This window comes from Pseudophryne corroboree, chromosome 7 (genome assembly GCF_028390025.1).
Source record: "Pseudophryne corroboree isolate aPseCor3 chromosome 7, aPseCor3.hap2, whole genome shotgun sequence".
NCBI classification, from domain to species: Eukaryota; Metazoa; Chordata; class Amphibia; order Anura; family Myobatrachidae; genus Pseudophryne; species Pseudophryne corroboree.
Genome location: NC_086450.1, coordinates 16,286,973 through 16,299,977, shown reverse-complemented (window position 1 = coordinate 16,299,977; position 13,005 = coordinate 16,286,973). Strand labels below are relative to the sequence as shown.

The 13,005-nt window shown below is 41.4% G+C and overlaps 1 long non-coding RNA gene across 1 annotated transcript in view; it reads left to right on the top strand.

The window, feature by feature from the left end:
• LOC134943261 (uncharacterized) overlaps positions 1-12,777 on the top strand; it is a 79,754-nt gene extending 66,977 nt beyond the window's left edge. Inside the window, exons 3-5 of the long non-coding RNA XR_010181441.1 lie at positions 7,505-7,569; positions 11,021-11,068; positions 12,257-12,777. This is a non-coding gene — a long non-coding RNA (uncharacterized LOC134943261). The remainder of the gene's footprint in view (positions 1-7,504; positions 7,570-11,020; positions 11,069-12,256) is intronic.
• Positions 12,778-13,005: the final 228 nt, after the last annotated feature.

Below are 13,005 nucleotides of genomic sequence, written 5' to 3'. Positions count from 1 at the left end.
ACCTGGCCCATCTAGGAGTGGCACTGCAGTGTCAGACAGGATGGCAGATTTAAAAAATAGTCCCCAAACAGCACATGATGATAGGAAAAAAGAGGTGCAATGAGGTAGCTGTGTGACTAAGCTAAGCGACCCAAGTGGCCGACACAAACACCTGGCCCATCTAGGAGTGGCACTGCAGTGTCAGACAGGATGGAGGATTTAAAAACTAGTCCCCAAACAGCACATGATGCAAAGAAAAAAAGAGGTGCAATGAGGTAGCTGTGTGACTAAGCTAAGCGACCCAAGTGGCCGACACAAACACCTGGCCCATCTAGGAGTGGCACTGCAGTTTTCTAGCGAGATGATGAGTGCTTCCATCCTCATGTGAATCTGAACCACTAGCCATGAACATAGGCCAGGGCCTCAGCCGTTCCTTGCCACTCCGTGTCGTAAATGGCATATTGGCAAGTTTACGCTTCTCCTCAGACACTTTTAATTTTGATTTTTGGGTCATTTTACTGAACTTTTTTAGTATACTTGATGACACAGAGGTAGAGCAGTGGACTACTGTATCGTACTGCTATATATTATATACTGGTGGTCAGCAAAATTCTGCACTGTCCTCCTACTATATATACTGTGCACAACAACCAAAATGCACCACAGGTATGAATGGATAGTATACTTGACGACACAGAGGTAGGTAGAGCAGTGGACTACTGTACCGTACTGCTATATATTATATACTGGTGGTCAGCAAAATTATGCACTGTCCTCCTACTATATATATACTGCGCACAACAACTAAAATGCACTACAGGTATGGATGGATAGTATACTTGACGACACAGAGGTAGGTGGAGCAGTGGACTACTGTACCGTACTGCTATATATTATATACTGGTGGTCAGCAAAATTATGCACTGTCCTCCTACTATATATACTGCGCAAAACTTAAATGCACCACAGGTATGGATGGATAGTATACTTGATGACACAGAGGTAGGTAGAGCAGTGGACTACTGTACCGTACTGCTATATATTATATACTGGTGGTCAGGAAATTATGCACTGTCCTCCTACTATATATACTGCGCACAACAACTAAAATGCACCACAGGTATGGATGGAAAGTATACTTGACGACACAGAGGTAGGTAGAGCAGTGGACTACTGTACCGTACTGATATAATACTGGTGGTCACTGGTCAGCAAAACTCTGCACTGTCCTCCTACTATATAATACTGGTGGTCCCCAGTCCCCACAATAAAGCACACTAAGCACAGATATTTGCAGCACACTGAGCACAGATATGGAGCGTTTTTCAGGCAGAGAACGTATATATTTTCAGCACACTGAGCACAGATATTTGCAAGCACAATGAGCACAGATATTTACATACAGCACACTGAGCACAGATATTTGCAGCACACTGAACACAACTGAGAGAACGCTGCACACGTCCTCTCCCTATCATCTCTAATGCACGAGTGAAAATGGCTGTGACGCGCGGCTCCTTATATAGAATAAGAATCTCGCGAGAATCCGACAGCGGGATGATGACATTCGGGCACGCTCGGGTTAACCGAGCAAGGCGGGAAGATTCGAGTCCGCCTCGGAACCGTGTAAAATGGGTGAAGTTTCGGGGGGTTCGGATTCCGAGGAACCGAACCCGCTCATCACTATTCCAGTGGTACTGGCGTATAAGTCCAGCTCAGTGATACTGCCGTACATGTCCAGTGGTACTGCTGTATAAGTATAGTGGTAGTGCCGTATAATTCCAGTGGTACTGGCGTATAATTCTAGTGGTACTGGCGTATAGGTCCAGTCCAGTGATACTGCCGTATATGTCCAGTAGTACTGCCGTATATGTCCAGTGGTACTGCCGTATAATTCCAGTGATCCTGATGTATAATTCCAGTGGTACTGGCGTATAAATCTAGTCCAGTGATACTGCCGTATATGTCCAGTAGTACTGCTGTATAAGTCCAGTGGTACTGCTGTATAATTCCAGTGATCCCGCAGTATAATTCCAGTGGTACTGGCGTATAAGTCCAGTGATCCTGCCGTATAATTCCAGTGGTACTGTCTTATAAATCCAGTCCATTGATACTGCCGTATATGTTCAGTGGTACTGCCGTATTAGTCCAGTGGTACTGCCGTATAATTTCAGTAATCCTGCAGTATAATTCCAGTGGTACTGGCGTATATGTCAGTGATACTGCTGTATAATTCCAGTGGTACTGGCGTATAAGTCCAGTGATCCTGCCGTATAATTCCAGTGGTACTGTTTTATAAATCCAGTCCATTGATACTGCCGTATATGTTCAGTGGTACTGCCGTATTAGTCCAGTGGTACTGCCGTATAATTCCAGTGATCCTGCCGTATAATTCCAGTGGTACTGGCGTATAAATTCAGTGATCCTGCCGTATAATTCCAGTGGTACTGGTTTATAAATCCAGTCCAGTGATACTGCTGTATATGTCCAGTGATACTGCCGTATTAGTCCAGTGGTACTGCCGTATAATTTCAGTAATCCTGACGTATAATTCCAGGGGTACTGGCGTATATGTCAGTGATACTGCTGTATAATTCCAGTGGTACTGGCGTATAAGTCCAGTCCAGTGATACTGCCGTATAAGTCCAGTGGTACCACCGTATAATTCCAGTGGTACTGGCGTACAAGTCCAGTGATCCTGCCGTATAATTGCAGTGGTACTGGCATATAAATCCAGTCCAGTGATACTGCCGTATATGTCCAGTGGTACTGCCGTATAATTCCAGTGACCCTGCTATATAATTACAGTGGTACTGGTGTATAAATCCAGTGATCCTGCCGTATAATTCAAGTGGTACTGGCATATAAATCCAGTCCAGTGATACTGCTGTATATGTCCATTGGTACTGTCATGTCTTCTAGGCTGCTTAGTGTAGCTGCTACTTGCATGCAGAGCTAAGGTCCATACTAATCTTGACTGATTGATTGGAACTCTTGTAATCCATTTCATTACCAATCTATTAAAGTCAATAATGCAACACCCCTGTGCTGATGGTTCATTGGCGATAGTTGACTGAGAGGTCATCCTGGTGTGTCTGTTTATAAAAGCTGTGTTGTATTTAGTGTCACAGCAGTTTCTACTAAATAGATTATCTATTGGCTGATTTTTCCAATTTCAGTCTCTGTAAATTGACGATCTTGCTTTCAACTCTTCACTATCAGGGAATACTGTTTTGTATATTGGGTCAATTTAGAGTAGCTTTCTTACAGGTAATTACAGAGCTCTGCTAGTATTATTAGAATCAGAACAATTCTTGCTGATGTCCCCCTATCGGTGTGTGCAAGAGGATGGTAATTATTACAGATTTGCCTAGCATTCTTATACCATGTTCTGTTTTTTTTCCTTGTCCACAAAGCACAGCCAATCATGAGCTTCTTACTATGCCTCCTGCCCAGGACCCCACCTCCTCATCACTGTCCCTGCATCACTTCCCTTGCCTCACCAGAAGACTGGAGTGGTACAATTTCCTAAGGGGTATATTTACTAAGCCTTGAATGGAGATAAAGCGGATGGATATAAAGTCCCAACCAACCAGCTCCTAACTGTCATTTTTCAAACACAGCCTGTGACGTGGCAGTTAGGAGCTGATTGGTTTGTTCTGTATCTCCGACCATCTTATCTCCATTCAAGGCTTAGTAAATAGACGTGCTAAGTCACAGCACCGGTCACTCTCTGACATTTCTGGCCCTTCAGCAGGTAAAACCTCTCACAGGTTCCTCTTCGTTTTTCATCAAGCACCCTCTGCTTTTTCACCTTAGCACTGTCTCCAACTGCCACTCAACTTCCGCTCAACTGCGGCCTCTGATGTTTTATCTAGTGTCTCTGCCCAGGACACTGGGCTTCCAACACCTTTACCACTGCAAAGGATATGTCTCAGTCTGCACTATTAACAAAAGGCCTAAGGGGTCTTTTTACTAAGCCCTGAATGGAGATAAAGTGGACGGAGATAAAGTATCAGCCAATCAGCTCCTAACTGCCATGTTACAGGCTGGGTTTGAAAAATAACAGTTAGGCGCTGGTTGACTGGTACTTTATCTCTCTCCACTTTATCTCCATCTCGAGCTTAATAAATAGACCTCTAATTCTTGTTTCTATGCAAATGCAATTGCAATTTTCTAGGCTACGGAGCTGCTAACACTAGCAAGTGAAGCTGCCGCCAAGGAATGAAAGGAGATGCACAGCGAAGCCGTCTAAAACTCAATTGCAATTGCACACACATTTGCAACCTATATGCAAAAATGAGGAACATCAAGGCTAAGGGATGGTCTATGGCTACACAGGCTAAACACAGCAGTAGCAACCCAGATCCCAGTTCCCAGCCGTTAGCAGATGCAAACTCCGAAAAATGTCCATAACACTCCGTTAACACCTCCAAACAGTCACTTACTTTCAATCGCTTTGTGATCCAGATCACAGTAGCCCCTTCATGCTTGCGCATTGCGATCACAGCACATGCGCAGTCTGATGATAATACCCCAGTTGCGTGATCATTAGCCATTGCGTACAAACATGAATAAGGCCCAAAGTCTAATGTGACCAATGTGAATAGTTAAGTCAAAAATACATTTAGAGGGATGTATAATACAGAGAGAGATGTATAATACAGGTGGTATCCACTATAACCTAACATTATAGTTAACCAAATAATAATATATGTAAATTAATATAGTATGCACAGATATACAGTATACATTATGTATGAATGTATATATATATATATATATATATATAAACAAACAGGTCCGGCTCTCCCAATAGTCAATGCAATAGCGCTGGGTGCCTCCACAATAATGAGATACAGGCAACGACAGGTGCGGCACTCCAAGCGGCGAGGACAAAATTACTCTTAAGTCCAAGTTATCGACAACGTTTCAATGCTGTTTACTTCTGCATTTTCATCAGGTCAAATGAGAACAGACAAATGTGCTTACCTAAATAGTGCATGCAGACACCATCACCGCGCTTCCGGAACACAGGCACCCGCCAGGTCCGTCGGCGCTCTCACATGACGTCATCACCCATTGCTGGTAACTATGGTGACAATAGTAAACAAAATAATGTACACATAATAATGCTGCGAACATACAGGCAATACAGTCTTATTAGGCCTTAATGGATCTAGAACATACTTTAAATACTGACTGCAGATCATCATATATTGCAGATCAACAACACTGTGTGCACAGAAAGCATAACAGGCCTAAACCATTTAAATACATATTACCACCATATGGGCCACACATAGATAACCTTACAGAAATGCATTAAGCCCTAACTGCTCATTGATGCCTCTGGGGTGGAGTGTCCCCAGGAGATGAATCCACCTGGTTTCAAGTTGGAGTAATTTGAGACCCCTATCACCACCCCGAGTAAGAGGGGGAACATGGTCTATCATCCGGTAACGTAATGCCACGGATGACGTGCTAAAGAAAAATGGCGAGCGACCGGCTGGTCGCTTGATCCTTTGGCAATTGCCGCTTTGATAGCCGACCGGTGGGCTGCCATACATTCTTTAAACATTCTTTCAGTTTTGCCTACGTATGACAACCCACATGGACACAGCAACTGATAAACGACAAACTTGGATGAACACGTCAAAGTGTAATTGATGGTCAAAGGTCGACCCGTAAGGGGATGTTGGAAATTTTTTCACTAATCATAAATTGACATGTGGTACACGTGCATCTAATGCACCCTCTTGCGTTGGCATGTAACAACCCCTGAGGGTTGAGGGTTGGGGGAAATGTCTGCTTTAACCACCACATTTGTCTGTTCTCATTTGACCTGATGAAAATGCACAAGTAAACAGCATTGAAACGTTGTCGATAACTTGGACTTAAGAGTCCTCACCGCTTGGAGTGCAGCACCTGTCGTTGCCTATAAATATATATATATATATATATATATATATATATATATATATATATATATATACAGGTTGAGTATCCCATATCCAAATATTCCGAAATACGGAATATTCCGAAATACAGACTTTTTTGAGTGAGATAGTGAAACCTTTGTTTTTGATGGCTCAATGTACACAAACTTTGTTTAACACACAAAGTTATTAAAAATATTGTATTTAATGACCTTCAGGCTGTGTGTATAAGGTGTATATGAAACATAAATAAATTGTGTGAATGTACACACACTTTATTTAATGCACAAAGTTATAAAAAATATTGGCTAAAATGACCTTCAGGCTGTGTGTATAAGGTTTATATGTAACATAAATGCATTCTGTGCTTATATTTAGGTCCCATCACCATGATATCTCATTATGGTATGCAATTATTCCAAAGTACGGAAAAATCCGATATCCAAAATACCTCTGGTCCCAAGCATTTTGTAAAAGGGATACTTAACCTGTATATATGTGTGTGTGTGTGTGTGTGTGTGTGTGTGTGTGTGTGTGTGTGTGTGTGTGTGTGTGTGTGTGTGTGTGTGTGTGTGTGTGTGTGTGTGTGTGTGTGTGTGTGTGTGTGTGTGTGTGTGTGTGTGTGTGTGGGCAGTACGGATGGTGTAGTGGTAAGCATTACTGCCTCACAGCACTGAGGTCATGGGTTCAATTTCCACCATGGCCCTAACTAATAATACTGGTAGGTTAATTGGCTCCCAACAATATCAACCCTAGAGTGAATGTGTCTGTGTGTACATGTGATAGGGAATATAGATTGTAAGCTCCACAGGAGCAGGGACTGATGTGAATGGTCAACTAGTCTCTGTAAAGCGCTGCAGAATATGTGTGCGCTATATAAATAACTGGTAATAAATAAGGAAAAAAATAATAATATATATATATATATATATATATATATAAACACCAAATATACCATATTGTTAGACAGCTGTCTAGTAGCATTAGAACCTCATTCTACACAGTGGGAAATTAAATGTTTTAGAGAAGTGTCATTATCCTCTTGATGTGAATGCAATTCTAAGAACAAAAATGTCAGTTTGGAGTGGAGCGATAATTACATCTAAAGTGGAATACGAAAAGACAAAGATACAGAATGTTGAAAAGCCTACTCACTTGTTCCCATGTGAGTGTAACTGTTGATTCTTCCTTCACTATCACATACTGTATTTGTTCCTGTTTTTTATTTTTTTAGCACAAAAAATTTAGCAAAAAAAAAACTTCCCAAATTCACAACTAAATGATTTCCTTGTGTAAATTAAACATTTGCTTTTACAATATTCATGTGTCACATGTGCAGGATGTAACACACAAACAAAAAACCACAGTGATTGCAAGAGATTCATTTATATTTGTAGACACAAAAACATTCACACAATTTTCTAAATATTTTTTTTTTATTATATGTACAAATTAAAAACTGCAGAGGAAAACATTTTTTTTTTTTTTTTGCAAATGAAGGTGTCATTATTATTGCTTAATATTATCATTATGTGTTAATATTAAAGATAATTGTGCTGATATATTTTTCCAATTTTTCACTTCAGTTGTTACATACCAAGAGTTTGGATGGATCCGTAGAAAAATATTGACTGCATCCACCTTGGAACAAGTTAATATCTCAGTATTATTTTTTGATGGTACAGTATGTATTTTAATGATCTGGCAAGGTACCACCATACACGTTTATTTTAATAATATGAATACACATTAATGATTGCCATTTAAAACTGACATTTAAAATAGTATGAGAAAGTTGAATTTTAGATTTAATAGTTCAGAGTGATAATACAGTGCTATTATCACTAACAATTTTAAAAAATCCAAAGAAGCTTCCAATATCTTTATTGTAGGTGGCATAATTATAATTAGGATTACCAGAAGAATATCAGTACCAAATTAAAAGTTAGACTACTGTCTTATTATATTTTTAATTTACGTATGAAATCCTGCTTAATATAGCTAAAAAAAAATGGATTTTTTTTTGCATTGTCTAGTGTTATTAAAACATTGGCCCTCATTCCGAGTTGATCGGTCGCAAGGCGAATTTAGCAGAGTTACACACGCTAAGCCGCCGCCTACTGGGAGTGAATCTTAGCTTCTTAAAATTGCGACCGATGTATTCGCAATATTGCGATTACTAACTACTTAGCAGTTTCAGAGTAGCTCCAGACTTACTCTGCCTGTGCGATCAGTTCAGTGCTTGTCGTTCCTGGTTGACGTCACAAACACACCCAGCGTTCGCCCAGGCACTCCCACCGTTTCTCCGGCCACTCCTGCGTTTTTTCCGGAAACGGTAGCGTTTTCAGCCACACGCCCCTGAAACGCCGTGTTTCCGCCCAGTAACACCCATTTCCTGTCAATCACATTACGATCGCCGGAGCGAAGAAAAAGCCGTGAGTAAAAATACTTTCTTCATAGTAAAGTTACTTGGCGCAGTCGCAGTGCGAACTTTGCGCATGCGTACTAAGCGGATTTTCACTGCGATGCGATGAAAAAGAACGAGCGAACAACTCGGAATGAGGGCCATTGTACTCACCCTGGTGGATGTAGGACAATGAAATCCTGTATACAATAGTCAATTTGTTAAGTTAATTACCCAATCTGCATTTGTATTCCTTATTTTTTTTCTACTGTATGCACCTCCAAATTATAATTTCTACATTCACTTTTCTGAGACTGCTGTATCACACCTTAACCAAACTCTAGAAACAGCACTTGATGAAGTGGCTCCAGCTACCCATCACACCCCACGTAGACTTAGATGTCAACCGTGGCACTCTAAATACACTAGACACCTACAAAAACTCTCACGTAAAGTAGAACTCCAGTGGCGTAAATCTCGTAGTTCAAGTGACTTTCTCACATATAAGACCACCTACCACTCTTATCGTAATGCTCTGGACACTGCCAAACAAACATATTTTCAATCTCTCATCTCTGCTCAAGCCTCTAACCCCAAGCGACTTTTTAATACATTTAAATCACTTCCTGTCCCTCCCTCACCCAACCCACCAGCCACTGTCAGTGCGCAAGATCTTGCTTCCTATTTCAAGGACAAGATTGATAAGATCCGAAATTAAATGGTATGCTCTCCCACAGCAAGTGACCTTCTCAATTCCCTGCCTGAACACTCTAACACCTTCTCTTCCTTTGATCCTACAAGTGAAGATGAAGTATCTGCACTCTTTTCATCTACCTACTCTAATACCTCTCCCCTTGACTCTATACCCTCACAAATTAGTAAAGCTCTGTCTGCTGTGCTCATCCCAACCTTAACTAAAATCTGTAATCTCTCCCTGTCTACTGGTATCTTTCCTTCTCTATACAAGCATGCAGTGATTACTCCCATTCTGAAAAAATAAAACTCTGACCCGAACTCTCTCTCTAACTACCGTCCCATCTCTCAGCTCCCATGCCCCTCCAAGCTACTGGAGAGACTTGCCTACACTCGCCTCACACACTTTCTTAACTCACACAGCCTACTGGACCCACTTCAGTCAGGATTTTGTGCCCAACACTCCACAGAGACAGCACTGACTAAGGTAGTTAATGATTTGGCAACTGCTACATTTAAACAACATTACTCTCTACTTATTCTCCTTGATCTCTCTGCTGCTTTTGACACTGTTGACCACTCTCTTCTCATACAAACACTACAATCACTAGGTATTCAGGACACAGCCCTTTCTTGGTTCTAATCCTACCTATATAATAGCTCCTTCAGTGTTCGTTTCTCTGATTCCACCTCCTCTTCGCTACCTCTCTCAGTTGGAGTACCGCAAGGCTCAGTCCTAGGTCCTCTGCTTTTCTCTATCTATACCACATCTCTTGGCAAACTAATCAACTCTTTCGGATTTCAGTACCATCTGTATGCGGATGATACTCAAATATACCTATCCTCCCCTGATTTGTCACCATCTGTATTGGGCCGTGTCACTGAACGCCTTTCTGCCATTTCATCTTGGATGACATCTCGCCACCTCAAACTTAATATTTCCAAAACAGAATTAATTATATTTCCACCGGCCAATAGTAGTTTCCAACCTGATATCTCTATCACTGTTGAGAACTCGGCAATCATCCCTACCCCACAAGCTCGCTGCCTAGGTGTCATTCTTGACTCTGAACTGTCCTTTGTTCCCCACATTCAATCTATCTCAAGATATGTTACATACATCTAAGAAACATATCCAAAATACGACCATATCTTACACAAGACACAGCAAAAACTCTAATCCACGCTTTCATTATCTCCCGCATTGATTATTGTAATAGCCTCCTGACCGGTCTTCCCAAACATAGGCTCTCACCACTACAATCCATTTTGAATGCAGCTGCGAGGCTAATCTTCCTTGCCAGACGTTCATCGTCTGCAGATCCGCTCTGTCAGTCCCTCCATTGGTTACCGGTATTCTACCGTATTAAATATAAAATACTTTTACTCACATACAAGGCTATTAACCAAACTGCACAAACATACATCTCTTCACTCATCTCAAAATATCTCCCTACCCGACCTCTCCGCTCTGCACAAGATCTACGTCTCTCATCCACACGCATTACTTGTTCACACTCAAAATTACAGGATTTTATCCTGGCTTCACCCACTCTGTGGAACGCCCTCCCATGCACAATAAGACTCGCCTCTAGTCTCCAAACCTTTAAACGTTCCCTGAAAACTCACCTCTTCAGACAAGCCTATCAAATTCCAGACCCACCCACATAACCTTCAGTGCTTCCCTATCTAATTACATCCTCTCTGACCCTCCTGACACTTGGCCGACATTGCGGGTGATCATATCATACAACCCATTAAGAACCAAGCAATCTGGTGGACCATTATGCAATAGGTAGCACCTATCCTTGTGTATCAATGCCTATTTCTCTATAGATTGTAAGATTGTGAGCAGGGCCTTCCTACCTATATGTCTGTCTGTTTTTACCCAGTTTTGTTCTATTACTGATGTTCTAATTGTAAAGCGCAACAGAATATGCTGTGCTATAAAAGAAACTGTTAATAAATAAAGAAATAACAATTTTTTAAATCTGTTTTTGTACAGGATCAGATGGACATAAACCCACACATACTGTACAGTACCTGAATCTAGGTGAGAATTAGTAATATATTTATTTAAATATAAATTAGTCCCAGGACAAAGTTTAAAGTATCCACAAATGGGTATGCATTTAAAATACAGCCCGTCGCAATCCTGATGGTCGCAATACCGACTCCATAATCTCGACAGGGGTACAATTCCGCCACCAGAATACAGGCGAGGTAGGTGATTCTCCCTCTGTGGGTGTTCACTACACCCATAGAGGGAAAATAGAACCTGTGGCGAGCAAAGCGAGCCACCGCGCCCACATTGTGGCGAATGCAGCGAGCCTGCAAGGGGCCTTGATGTGCTCACAACACTGCCAGCATTTTGGCGTGTGGGATGCCGCTGTCAGTATAGTCACAGCCAGCATCCTACACGCCGGGATCCCATACAGATACCCACAAATGTACCATGGCCATATTTCTTCTACGTAACCATGTTTTCCAAACTTTATCACAACCTCTCATTATAGTAAATTATAATGTCTGCAATAATACAGAGCTGAATGAGTATGCAACACTGCACACTGCTCACCTCTCTGCCCCCAGCACTGCACAGTAATGGCTAGTCCGGATTAAGCCTTGGGGGTGCCTGGGGCACTTAATACAGGGTTGCCCTGGCGGAAGGGGGGGGGTATATTAAATTGTGCATACTTCCCAACATACACATTCCAGGAAGGACAAAATACTATCTACCTGGACTTCCCTTTTAATATATGATTGATGGAATCTGTGTTGAACTATTTAATTGATAAGAAAGGTAGTTCAACACATGTGATTGCAATCATAAATTTAGAGGGAGGTCCAGGTAGAGAGCATTTTGTACCCCCTGGAATGGGTCACATTGGGAGCTATGGAGTGTGCATATTACATTTGAACCAATGGTGTATATTAGATTTAAATTAATAGTTTAATAATGCCTGGGTACTGTTTATAGTGCCACCTAATTGAAAGACTATTTTATAAAATGTTCTTGTAGCGGAACAAAGACAACTTAAACATCCTTAAAACACACATAGAAAAATAAAATCTATCTTGTCACATTTAAAAATAGCAGCAGCCTCTGTACTACAGTACTTACACACTGGGACAGGACTCAGGAAGTCTCTCTCTAGACCCTCAATAGATAACAGGTTACACAGGACCCAAACACTCAGGTTGAGAGGAGGGGAAGCTAAGATTTCTGTGTCTCTTACAGCTATCTCCACCCTCCTATCTCTCCACTGGTCGTAAAGCTCCATCTGTAGCTCATGAAACCTGATACTCCTGTGTCTCTGCCTGCAGTGCACGCTGTCCTGCACACATTCTGGTTGCCTGGTTATGCTGCTGCACAAGAGGGAAAGCTAGTGATGTGAGTGTGCTCCAGGTGGGGCCCCTCTGATAAAGGGGGGCCCGGGATATAGTATGACATGTGCATCCCTTCGTAATCTGGCTATGAGTAATGCCCTGAACAAGATGCAAAAGAATGTTTTTAAAAAAACTGTAAAGATATGCAGATAAAAATAAGAATAGTGTTTGTAAAAACTACATGTGATTAATGATCTGGAACTGCCAAATAACTTTGTCCTAGAGGTATTGGGATGTATATTTCAGCCCCTGATGACTCATGTCACAGTTGGCTTTGATTCATTAAACGTTTCCGAGCTGCCCATTATTTCAATCCACAGCATGATTTGGCTGTTTCTACAATTCAGAAAGTCTTTAATGGATTTTGGAATAAGAACACTCTGTATAAATGAAAATAAATATGAACGATGTGAAACAATCTTGAATACACTTCATATGTTACATAGTGGGATAAATAAGACATGAAAACAATGGGATTAGCTGGGCTTTCTGCTATGTTAGGCAAAGACTCAGCTTGCCACCCCTTGCCCTAGATTTTGGTTAACCTTGGTTTTGCTTGAATACAGAGGTAAACATTGTTAAGACTGAAATGTTTGTAGG